Source organism: Plutella xylostella, chromosome 15, assembly GCF_932276165.1.
Source record: "Plutella xylostella chromosome 15, ilPluXylo3.1, whole genome shotgun sequence".
In the NCBI taxonomy this organism is placed as follows: domain Eukaryota; kingdom Metazoa; phylum Arthropoda; class Insecta; order Lepidoptera; family Plutellidae; genus Plutella; species Plutella xylostella.
In genome coordinates this window covers 599,722-609,200 of record NC_063995.1, presented here as the reverse complement: position 1 = coordinate 609,200, position 9,479 = coordinate 599,722, and the positions used below count along the sequence as shown (strand labels likewise).

Sequence of the window (9,479 nt, the reverse complement as noted above, 5' to 3'; positions counted from 1 at the left end):
ATTAACTTGTCTACGGGATCGCCTCCCCCTGTAGGTTGGCAGCTACTTGGTCCTCGCTACCTTCAGCTGTAGCCTGTAGGCACAGGCTTTCACAGATTGTGTAAACTCTGAAAGTTTTCCCGCAAACAAAATGGCGACTCTTGCGGCGGACACTATCATGAAACTTTTCACACTATATTGTATGCAGATGGGTGAAGTTTTTTTTTTCATTTTTATACACTTACATAATATTTCTATTTTCTACACATTCTTACCCGACTATTTAAAAAAAACAACAACAAACATTTTAACATGTTGCAACGATTGCAGCTTTCTTCTCTATTTATCTATACAATTAAACATACAAAAAAGTATTGCCTGAATTGAAGATTTTTAAAATAAGTACATTATCTTGTATTCATTCATAATTATATTCGACACTCCTCTAGGTATTTTCGCGCGCGGTTAAAATCCAATGCAAATTATATTCTCTAAGTTAGTGTTCCTTGTCGAGAGCTGACTACGTCGACACCTGCACCGATTGAGATGTCGAACCTTCGAGACTAATGCGTTTAGGGTTTACATCGGAAATGGTCAAATAGCCAACCTTATTTGGCCACCCGTCTATTTGTCCGAGTGTATATTTACCCATTTGATTTTCTATCTACAGCCTGAATGCAATGGTTGCAAGCCAACTTCGGTATTTTAGTATTATATTTATGTATATGTATACTTTTAAGTGTATTTTGAATGTTATTCACAATAGATTTTGTTGAGGATTGAAAAGAGCGCGCTGAAAGCGTTTTTGGAACAGAAGATATGATCACTTTTAAAGTTTTGTTTAAAATGGTTAAATAAATAAACATACTCCGAGTAATTAACATAATTATGATTTAAATATGTAGTCGGTCATATGTACATTCAATTAAAATGTTTGCGTAATAAATAAATAAGTAATAAAGTACCTTCCTACGGTCAGAGGTAAGGTTATGTAGCGTCATTGTTTACCGACACAGGCAGCGCCAAGTAGTATTGCTATACCACCACAATCTCTACATAATAATTAAATAATATTTATTAATATAACTTACGGAAACGCTGACAATATTTTGCCTAACGATGAATTAATTTGTAGTAAGAACAAAAAAATATTTTCTTCTATCAGTTTAAAATAGAATAAAGTTCCAAATTCAAAACTTGAAACTTTTTCTTTAAATCACGCGTCCTCCTTGCGAGGCAAAGCGGCCAGCCTTAACTTTTTAATGGAAATTCCCTCCAAAAACTGCGGGTTTCGCCGAAATTTCGACCACGAGAAGGTCTCCGATGTAGCGTTCTGAAAGTTTATCGTACTATCGCCTTGGCGGAGGTCGCGGCGGAGGCCCGACTGAGGTCGCCGCGTGAGGGTCAGCGCCGCTACCGGACTGACCTATGAAATATCATTCCTGTTTCATGCAAGTGTGAGCTTGTGCATACGTGGAGCGTGAATCATTATTTTTTAATTAATATACATAGATTGTAGAGTTGAGGAAAGCTACATAACTCTGCCTATTCATAATTCATAAAGGTCTAATGAAATTGTCAAAAGACAAGGTGAGAATACTTACTTAACTTTTATCCGCGAGCACAAACCAAATAATGCAATTATTGTTGTACCATAATCACCCGTACCTACTATAACTATTTTTCCAAGTGTTAGCTATCATTCTTCACCATCGGTCAACAATCAGCCACGGCTGGTCCATAGGCTTGTCCAAGGAGCTCAACAAGGCCTAGCACGGGGCGCAAGACCTAAAAAAAGTTTTGCTTCGCGCTTACTTACATCACCCGGTTTTGAGAGCGTGTGCGACGGAAAACTTTTGCCATATCTTGCGCCCCTAGAATATGCCATTCTTTGTGTTGTCTGCATTTTTGTTTCAAGCTCATCATCAACTAGGAGTTTCTACAAATGGACCTATATTTAAACACTAGATGTTCCCGTGAGAAAGAAAAAGTTTTCCAGTGGGAATTCCGGGATAAAAAGTAGCCTATGTTCTTTCTCAGGGTCTAGACCATATGTATACCAAATTTCATCCAAATCCATTTTCCATTTTCATCCGACAGACAGATAGACACAGTTACTATCGCTTTTAAAATATTAGTTAGGATGACCATATCTCTGTATGAACACAGGCACACAGACCTTGCCGGCGAGCAGTAAAAGGTGACTACACACAATGACATGATATTACTCACATGCATTAAAAACATTTTTATTTAGTACTTATTTCAATGAGAATACGTCTCATAATGTCACATGAGTAGGCCGGACCTTTAGTAGCGGGGCACTTTTGCGTCCGATATAACAACATTATTTAAATTAAGTTGGAAATGTTAAAGAGTTGTTTCAGTCAGACAAAAACGTGGATTAACTGGCTGAAATAAGTTTGGAAGTTTTGGAACATTGACCAAAATTAGAAATTACTGTAACCTTGGATACTGTAAAAAAAATTAATGATATGCTACAAAAAAAAATGTAACCTATGTACTTACAACCGGCGACGACAGTTATTTAATTTCATTCATTAATCCACCAAGTAGGTAATCGCAGATAAAACTGGTGCAAAGTCCAGGCTCGATGCGACCTCGACAGTACGAGGGGGCGGAGCTGCGGGCGCATTTTCCGACCTTAGATAAATTAATGGCCGTAGCCGTTGGAGTTTTCCACGTCTCCTATCTTGAAAGCCAGGGTCAACTCTTTTATTGTTTTCTGACTATGCCGAATATGTAGAAAACATGTGCGTTATCTTAATTGAACGATAGATCCGTCATGCATAACGCGTTTTGGCGGGAGCTCACCTTGCGGTGACGTGCTTCCCGCGCGGCCTCGCTGGCGGCCGTCACGGCTCGGGCGCGCTCGGCTCTCCTCGGCTGTTTCCGCCGTTTTCCGTCGTTCCCTCCTTTTTCCTTTCGGAAGCGTCGGTTTTTACTCGAGTTTTCTTTGTTTTCGAGCCGCTTGTGTTGTGATGCGTCGCCGGTGACCTCGCGGCGATGCACTGCGGCCAGCCTCGTGACGTCACGCCATGTTTACCATCACTTCCATTATTTTGTTCACGGAAATTTGGTATGATTTAGATAATAATGACATGATAGGGCACTATTAGGGCACTGAAAGTTCTCACGAGTCACCCTATACCGCAGTTGGCAGTTGTGAGATGTGACCTGTGTTGTGACTCGAAACTCAACTTTCGTTGTGTCAACGATTGCGCTCTTGTGATAGGTCGCGGACCGTATGTTTTGTCGGTTACCTACGCATTTGAACACAAATACAGCTAGTAAGTTTATCGTTTACTGCGAGACATGAGCATCCTCTGAGATGTTAGGGTGTTAGAAATAATCTTCATACTTGGCAGGCGGGTAGGAGATAGCGCATCTACCTATAGATTGTGTAATTTGTACCCTGTCTGTAGTCACATGATAATGATAATGTAAAGTGCCTCATCAGAATTAGTGAGTGACTGCGCGGCCCCTGATCGTGAATCTATCTTCACAACCATAATCCGCAGGATCCAAAGACGGTTAAGAATATTAAATACTGTGGAAATTTTGAATTCGGAAGAACCTCGTCACTATCTCATTAAGTGGTTATTTTTCTTTTTTTTACAGTCCGTAGTCTAATAGGGGCCCTTATAGTTTCTTCATGTCTGTACGTCTGTCTGTCTATCCGTCCTGGCTCGTTTAATTATTGTTATGAGTTGTTGGTATACCTCGGAAAGAAAACTCCAAACTTTTGCAAGGAATCAAATCGGAATAAATTAAAATAATTACTTGCGTATTATAAGTATAAAATATGTACTTAATTCATAATAAGCCTTAGTGCTGAAAATGTTGAAACAGGCTGTGACTAAAGTATTAACGAAAGTGGTTTATGTAATGAAATGAATTAATATGTAAGAATGGTAAGTACATTCATTTTTTGTGACATTATCGTGGTATACCACCGTCAGTACCAATGTATCATAAAATGTATGTTATTAGCAAAGATATTTTTTTATCCTGAAATTTCTTGGAACACACCTCCTGAAAAGATTTAAATTAGGAGTAGGAAGTGTAGGAACGATAAACAAAAGAGATGGATGGATTAGTCAGAGTTTATACTGAAAATCATACAGCAACTCGGACTCGAAGCACCCTGAAAACCCATGCATGATATTGTTTAATTTTAGCCCACTGCAAAATTCTTTTAAATGATGCTATGATTTTCATTATGGGCTGAAAAAAATATGTCTGCGGGTGTGTCTCTTATGGAAACACCGATAAGTAGGTACATAAACTATACATGCTTACTAGTATTCTCGAGTACTTTTACTTAGTGTTTTTGACTGGAAACGATTATCAGATCTGTTATTATGATTAATCTCAGAAACGTAAATCTTCGATGACTGCATAAATAGCATAGCAACAAAGCGAATTTGCTCAGCAAACCTGTGAATCATAGATAGCTCCAAATAAATGTAACACGCGCTGACTGCTCGCAGATTACAAATCACTCGCACTTCTTTGTTTCTGCAAAAAAAAAAGATGATGACCTAAATATTTCACGACTGCCAAATTGTTTGATAACGATAAATAATTAGTGTGGCTGAATCAAAATACGGTGCAGGGGGCGCTGGAGGGCGGCGCGGGCGCGCGGCGCGGGGCGCGGGCGGCGAGCGCGAGTCAGTGACTTGTCTGCCGCCGAACTGAGCGGTCGTGTCGCGCGTGCAGCCGCGTTTCCGAACGCAGCTCGAACTGTTTTCGAATTTGGAATTGTGTGTGTTCTACAACTTGGATATTCGGATTTTTCAGTGACAGCAGTGAACGCTCGTGGTCGAGGATAGTTATTTTTTTGGATTGTTTTTGAGGATTTCGAGTGCATGTGCATGGACGGATCAGTGACCCTTTGGATTGCGTTTTGGACCCGGTAAGTGCGTTTTTTTATTGCACACTTGAATTGAATGCTTGTAAATATACGCATAAATACAGTATTACAGGGCATCGTTTTCATTAACAGGCGGTGGAAAGCAATAAATCTGACTTTTTTTTCAAATTTCGTAGCACCGCGTAGCACGAAGCTCTGCTCCATACAAAAGAATTCAACGCAAGCTCACGCTACGCTACTGACAACCGATATTAAAATATTGCGAATATTGAAAAGTTTTGAATATGATTCTATTCGGACTCTGTAATCTGTAGATTATTTTGTTTTTCCACTGAACAATATTATGTAGTATTATTTTCTGAATGACCTTGAGAACGTAAATTTATCTTACAGATATTGCGCATTGCCTAATGCCTAGTTTACTACATTTACGCGTAGGGGCAAAAAATATATTAGGTATTTTATATATTACAGATATTAGTGAGTTTTTGCATTGTCAAGTTTTGTTTCGACAAATAGCTATCTTTTTTAACACCCCGCGGAAAAAGAGAGGTGTTATAAGTTTAACGTGTTTGACTTAAATAATATGTATCTGTCTGTGGTAGCGTAGCTCCCAAAAGACTGATCCTATTATTATTATCTTCGTTTTCTTTTTATTTATGGTGATTGGTAATGTTATCCTGAGTGTTCTTAGCCATGTTTCATGAAAATCGGTTCAGCATCATACTGTGCCTATACTTTAAATTATTCCAATTGAGTAGGTATGTGACTGATCATCCCCTAATAGTAGAGATACTACAGTCGGAACACCATTGAGGCGAAACAGCATTGAGCCGCCATGCCTTAGCAGACTTGAGGCCCTGGTCTTCATCCAGCCACTGCCGGCCACCTGCCACTCCTGTAAAGCTGCGTACACACCGGCCCAACGAAGGCCAACGAACGGGTTTCGTTGGCCTTCGTTTCTGCAATCTGCCCTGTATTATGTATGATAAATATACATCGTTGGGATAACCGTTGGCGTTCGTTGGCCCGGTGTGTACGCAGCTTAAGGTGGTCAACGGTCCAGGAGGGTCACTCTATACTGACGAAAAACGGATGAACGAGAGGTGTCGTTCAATTCATTTAACACAACGAGATGGAGTCGTGGCTCGCGTAGCAGCGGTCCCATATAGAGTGACCCCTCTTGAGGGCGTCCCACGCTATTTCTCCACTCCACTACTCCATGGACTATTTGATAATTTGATTTCTGCATATATTGGGACGGTTAGGTTAAAATTTCTTACGCGTACAGAATCGTACTCGTATAGGACTGTTTATGTTTACATAAAGTCTGCAAACATAATACCATTCAAACGTATAGGTATCATCTCTTCCCAGTTGGATTTAACGAGAGTCGATTGTTTTTCTATAAACTGGCGGTAAGTTTCAGGTTGATATTTGTTTTATTTATTTTAAAGCGTTCTGTTTTTTTTTTCATAATAGCTATTGTTTTACAATCGTGTTAGTAAAATAATTAAATTACAGGTTCAGAAAAGAATTGTAAATAGTACCTCTGATCAAGAATCAAGGTCGATGGTCAACATTCAACGATTATCGCTTTGTCGTCAGAACTTTGTGTACATTTGATATCGATGATAGGTATTCCCTAATAATTAATAATGTTGAGTTTTACCTAAAACTGCTTCTTTGATACAAGCAAAAAAGCAAAGTTTTATTACTTTTGGACAAAAATATCTTAGTAGAGTAGAGTGGATCTTACTCTTCGTAGAGTTATATTATATTATGACAATGAACAAATAATTGTAAAATTTTACGTCCAATAAGGAATATATCATTTAATTTCAAAAATATCTTACTTTCGCGTTTAAACACCAACACAAAATTAGCATAGCCATTTTACTTGTGGCGTAAAATAAATTGTTGTTACTCGGCAGTGAAAGTGCATTCTCATCAAAACCTAACATGTGATTTGGCCATTTCGTTTCTTGAAACCATTAGTTACCGAAATGGAAAGTTACCAAAAAATAACTTTTAGTGACGAATCATTTATAATCGGTCACAATAAATGGAAAAATCTCAACACAACACGAACGCAAGACAAAGTTGCGTTACAGATCATACGATGAATCGCGGTGCGTTTCATAACAGTGCAAGGTCATTGACCTTGTAACGAGTTACTAATTAATTTATTACTGGATGCACAGTACGTTAACTTTTAAATTAAATATAGAATGGAAAGTGAACAATGAACTTAAAATACGTTAAGGCAGGTAGTATATATTTTATTAAAATGCTTTCATAAACATAATATGTATATTCAAAGTGTCAATAAACATAAACAAAAATCTTCGCATAGGATATGATACCTCCATACTTATGTGTCAATTTTGAACCATACCAACAATAAATCAACAAAGCCATACTATTTTTCAGAAATTATGCAGTAGATACTTACATATTTACCATGACCACGACCTATCTCGTCCCACTGCTGGAGCACGGGTATCCATCCAATGAAAGCCTAAGATTTAGGCCTAGTCCACCACGCTGGCTTAGTGCGGGTTGGTGGACACGAAATTATTTCCATACTGCACCGCAATCCATCGAATGCGCTAATCTAAGCATGCAACAGTGCGCTCGCGCCGAAAGTGAAAGTAACGAAGTTTTTAAACTTGGAACACTCTGATACGTCACCAACCGGCCAGCACCAGCGCTTACCTTGTCTATGCGCATTTCAGATTTCATTATACAACGTTATGTAGTCGTTTGACAGCTGGATTTGGCGCGTGTTTTGCTCAGTCAGAGCTAAACCGCCTGATCAATATTTAAATAAGAAAGTTTGTTTTTACATTTATTGCCAAATCACAGAGAGCGACTGAGTCAATTTTGATGAATCTTATAGACTCTATTTTTTATTGCGAAATATGGAAAAAAAAACATATAAAATTGCTTCAGTCTAAGTATATTAGAAGGAACATTCCACGCGTGCAGGCGACCTCTACATTTTAAATAGCCTGTATATAGCCTTCCGCCATTTATTTCTTCGCATTGGGGATTTATAATTTTTTTCGGGACCATCATTTCTACTCCCTTTATAGTTTGCTACGGAACCCAAACCACCTACTGTCGAATTGGTGATGTTAAAAGTTATTATCTGTTCGTAAGATTTTGCAACAATATTTCATACAACGTGAGACTAAATATAAATTAAGCAAGTGAAAGTTTTAATGTTGTTATTTATAGTATTACCTGCTTTTATGACGAGCATTGTTTACCCAAGGTCTGAGCACTATTCCCAGGTTATAAGGTTGAGTTTGGCTTGGCTACTATAAAGAGTAGTAGCTATTGTTTTAATTGTCTCTTTTGTGTAGTCTATGGACGGTGCCTTCATGCTCCTGTTGTTGTGCTATTCTCTTACTTGTCAGAAGTTGCGTAGGTGCTGATGAAAAACACATAAAAGGAAGACTTTTAAGACAAAGGTCGGCTAATATAGGTTTTACCTCTACATATCAGCTTTATCCCGCTTTGCCTGAATAGTTTTACGGGAATTTCAGGATTTGCCAGTCTAAACACCAGTTTTAATTCCCACATTCGAGCTTTACGAAAAAAAAACGCATGTCTAATGCATGTCAGTACCTACATAAAAAATACATACCTACCCGCATATAGAAAACTTTAATAATAATAATAATAAAGCGGCAGGGCAGCTTGTGGCGAGCTGTTGGGCATTAGCGACCCCACCCACCCGATGCCGGGGAGAACCCCTGTTCCTCATCTCTGGCTTGCCTTTATTGGTTGGCCAGAGTGAACACTGACGAGGAACAGGATCTCCCACCTCTTGCTTGCCTTCATTGGCTGGCTTGAGTGGTGTACCGCTAGAGCAGAAATGCTCGGAGGAAGGAAGTATATCCAGTAAGTGCTTGTAGGGGTCTTGACCGGCATCCGCGATTGCTCTGAGAGCCTTGGTATACCTCTCCACCCTCAGCACCTCATGCCATGTTGCCCCCTTGTTGCTACGTCACTGTAATGTGCTAGCGACTGTTTTGGGGGGCCCATTTAATGTGTGTGCGAGTCACCCCCTGCCTTTTTATCCGTGTGTGAAACATAGGTCAGGCAGGGGCCATAGTCCTTCCATAGTCCCAGTTACCCAGTCCATTTAGCACCCCCTTCCATAACCCTGTATTAGTTTTCTCCATATCCTACAATAGCCCTGCACTAACCGGGGATTTTCCTTGGGTTTACTTCTATAGTCTGCACAGGGAAAATCGTCGGTTGGTGTCACATTTCATATAGATTAATGTTGTCAAACGGGCCTCTACATGTTGGCTTCGGCCCCATGCACGCCTTCCAAATGCCCGGGACCCCATGGTCCCGAGACGGTAACGACACAACATAATAATAATAATAATAATAATAATAATAATAATTCTTATATGAATAATGTTATGTTTACTATAAAATGTGTGCTTATAACCGCTGCTTATTTATTTAGCTGTGGCCGAAATTAACGTTTGCAGTTCGTTGACCTTTCACCCGCGATACGGAATTAAACCAACGGCATTGCTCGAAGAAATTTGAATGAAGAATGAATGAATGAAAGAAG

At 39.3% G+C, this 9,479-nt stretch overlaps 1 protein-coding gene across 3 annotated transcripts in view; it reads left to right on the top strand.

Annotated features, from left to right (window-relative positions):
* Window positions 1–4,669: 4,669 nt before the first annotated feature.
* Window positions 4,670–9,479, top strand: part of LOC105393067 (ecdysone-induced protein 74EF) — a 127,009-nt gene continuing 122,199 nt past the window's right edge. For all 3 annotated transcript variants that reach the window (XM_038108351.2, XM_038108349.2, XM_038108347.2), the window contains exon 1: window positions 4,670–4,918. The gene's annotated coding sequence lies outside the window, so the exon portion shown is untranslated. The remainder of the gene's footprint in view (window positions 4,919–9,479) is intronic.